The sequence below is a fragment of the Clinocottus analis genome, unplaced genomic scaffold (assembly GCF_023055335.1).
Source record: "Clinocottus analis isolate CAN_PGR_092001 unplaced genomic scaffold, fCliAna1.0.p SCAF_58, whole genome shotgun sequence".
Lineage (NCBI taxonomy): Eukaryota > Metazoa > Chordata > Actinopteri > Perciformes > Cottidae > Clinocottus > Clinocottus analis.
Genome location: NW_027176216.1, coordinates 80001 through 83391, shown reverse-complemented (window position 1 = coordinate 83391; position 3391 = coordinate 80001). Strand labels below are relative to the sequence as shown.

At 36.3% G+C, this 3391-nt stretch overlaps 1 protein-coding gene across 1 annotated transcript in view; it reads left to right on the top strand.

Annotated features, from left to right (window-relative positions):
* Positions 1 to 1220: 1220 nt before the first annotated feature.
* The window catches only part of abi3bpb (ABI family, member 3 (NESH) binding protein b), an 18272-nt gene continuing 16101 nt past the window's right edge, over positions 1221 to 3391 (top strand). Inside the window, exon 1 of the mRNA XM_068602060.1 lies at positions 1221 to 1241. The gene's annotated coding sequence lies outside the window, so the exon portion shown is untranslated. The remainder of the gene's footprint in view (positions 1242 to 3391) is intronic.

The window sequence follows — 3391 nt, the reverse complement described above, 5'->3', positions numbered from 1 at the left end:
CTCTTTGTTTGTTGCTCATCCGGGAGTCGGACAGCTGATGTTTGTTGTTGAGTTTGTTTTCTTTCTTACATCGTTAGAATCAGTCTTCTGTGTCTTTGTGTTTTCTAAGCTGTTGATCTTAGAACAGAGACTAAAAAAAGAAACTGTGATGTGGAAATCACGTTTTTCTAAAATAAAATGACTTTTTTTACAGTTACATCAGAGTTCCACTGTTTTATTTATTATTATTATGATTAGAAAGCTGACTCCAAAGAGTATTTACGTGTTAGTGACTAAAATACAATAAACTGTGCTTTGTGTTTAGACTCTTCTTCTTCGTTGGTGCGTCACTGCCACCTGCAGGTCAGAATAGATGTGATGCGACTTCTAATAATAATTATTAATATTCCATTTCATGACAGTTTGTGGAAGAGAAGAACATTCTCAGTGAAAGTAAATGAATAAATAAATTATAATAAATAATAATAATAATAATAATAATAATAATAATAATAATAATAATAGCCATTCTGGTATTTAAAAGAAGCTTCAGACCGGATGAATTGTTGGTTTTACGTTGTTTGGTTTTAAAGCGTGCTTCATCATGTCGGCCATGTTTGTAGTTTTTCTAATTCTTGGAATGTTTCTGCTGATTCTCGACTGACAGACGGACCGAGTTCAGACACTCCAGCTGTCAATCAAAGAACTTGTCATGGCGACCTGATGACAGCTGAGTGTGTGTGTGCAAATAAAGGTGTGAGGCACAGGTCACTCTTCATCGTCCTGCTCGTCTTCATTTTCCCGTTTGTTTTCTCGAACATTTTGTTATTTCTGATGTATTTCTGGTTTCATATTTAAAAACGTGCCAAAGTTTCCGTGTTCATCTAATGGTTTAATGTTGTGCTATTTGTATTTGTTGTGTAATATTTGAGTGTTTTGTGTGAGTAAAGGTTTGAAGACAGACGGAGACGAGAGGAAAGAGACCCTGGAGGCTTCACAGGTCCGGAGCTTTCAACCCCAGACCCTGATCCTCCTCCAAGACCCGGTTTCTTCTTCATGGCTCTTATTCAATGTTGGATCCAATTCACGAAGATGTCGCACTTTATTACATCGCACACAAAGAGCTCACTATGACGACTACAATACCCATGATCTTCTGTGGGCTTTCCTACATTCCCCACAATGCCTTGAGGCACCAGCTCCTGAGCTTCGGGTCGTCTTGAAACCGAAACCATGAGCAGGCCCGGACGGCCTCGGGGGCTGTAGGTACCAATCCCACAGAAAATGTATATTTTACACGTTTTTCTATTTTGAGAAAATATCCATGATATATATGCTAAGTGTAAAGCTAACGCTAATTGTAAAGCTCGGTGTAAACCTAAAGCTCAGTGTAAAGCTAACGCTAAGTGTAAAGCTAAACGTAAAGCTAAAGCTAAGTGTAAAGCTAAGTGCTGCTAAAACCACCGTTTCCTGAACGATGGAACGTTGAGAACCAAGAAATGTTAAACGCATCAAAGTGGGTCCAGATGAAGTGAATCAGTCAGGGGCCATTCGCAGATCAATAAGCATGAATTATGTTCATAAGTCAGCACGTGCAGCATTCTGCGTGAACGTTAGACTCGACACGCAGCCCAGCTTCACTGTTTCCAGTGTCGGCTCGCAGCCTCCGGCAGACAAAGGCCGCTCTGTGCCGGTTACGTAAGCTTCAGCTTTCATCACCGTGATGGGACGCAGGAGGCAACAGGACTCCTGTGATTGGTTCAGGAGCTCCACGCTCACGCTCAGCTGGGCCAATCAGCTGAGGGGTCCCGAGTCAGACCCTTTCAAAATAAACTGTCAGTTTAAGATCAACATCCAACTCAAGTTCTGTCTGGATTTAGTATAAATTTAAATTGATGTTCCTGAAAATCATGAAGGACAAAGAGTAGATGAAGGCTTATTTCTGTTGTTATTATTATTATTTAAGCCTGATCTTTGTCTTAGCCTCATTATTTAACTGTTCAGTGAGCTGTGAGATTCATTGTTTTGTCTGAACATGTTTCTGTCTCAATCGGAGATACATATTGTATGTTACATATTGTATGTTACATATTGTATGTTACATATTGTATGTTACATATTGTATGTTACATATTGTATGTAGTTACATATTGTATGTAGTTACATATTGTATGTAGTTACATACTTTATTTAGTTACATACTTTATTTAGTTACATATTGTATGTAGTTACATATTGTATGTTACATATTGTATGTTACATATTGTATGTAGTTACATATTGTATGTTACATATTGTATTTAGTTACATACTTTATTTAGTTACATATTGTATGTAGTTACATATTGTATGTAGTTACATATTGTATGTTACATATTGTATGTAGTTACATATTGTATGTTACATATTGTATTTAGTTACATACTTTATTTAGTTACATATTGTATGTAGTTACATATTGTATGTTACATATTGTATGTAGTTACATATTGTATGTAGTTACATATTGTATGTAGTTACATATTGTATGTAGTTACATATTGTATGTAGTTACATATTGTATTTAGTTACATATTGTATGTTACATATTGTATGTTACATATTGTATGTAGTTACATATTGTATGTTACATATTGTATGTTACATATTGTATGTAGTTACATATTGTATGTAGTTACATATTGCATGTAGTTACATATTGTATGTAGTTACATATTGCATGTAGTTACATATTGCATGTAGTACATATTGCATGCAGTACATATTGTATGCAGTACATAATATTGTATAACACAGTAGTGAGTCAGAAAGAGCCGAAACAAGGAAACGAGCTTAAAGACAGTTCCATGAAGCAGCTGTTGACCATGAAAGTGGAGCTTGAATTAAAGATGACTTGTTGACTGCTGCTGCAGGCGTTTGATGCTGTCATGAGTCCGGCGCCTCGGCTGCGTTAGGCGTGAAAACAATCCTCATAAACATAAAGATGAAAAAAAACAGAGTTACATTTCACAACCTGTTGACTGGCGAGTTGGAGCTTGTTGCTTGCAGCTGTGAGACTCGTTCGTATAAAGTTGTTACACTTCAAAGACTCGTTAGTATAAAGCTGTTACACTTCAAAGACTCGTTAGTGTAAAGTTGTTACACTTCAAATACTCGTTAGTGTAAAGTTGTTACACTTCAAAGACTCGTTATTGTAAAGTTGTTACACTTCAAATACTCGTTAGTGTAAAGTTGTTACACTTCAAAGACTCGTTAGTGTAAAGCTGTTACACTTCAAAGACTCGTGAGTATAAAGTTGTTACACTTCAAAGACTCGTGAGTGTAAAGCTGTTACACTTCAAAGACTCGTGAGTGTAAAGTTGTTACACTTCAAAGACTCGTTAGTGTAAAGCTGTTACACTTCAAAGACTCG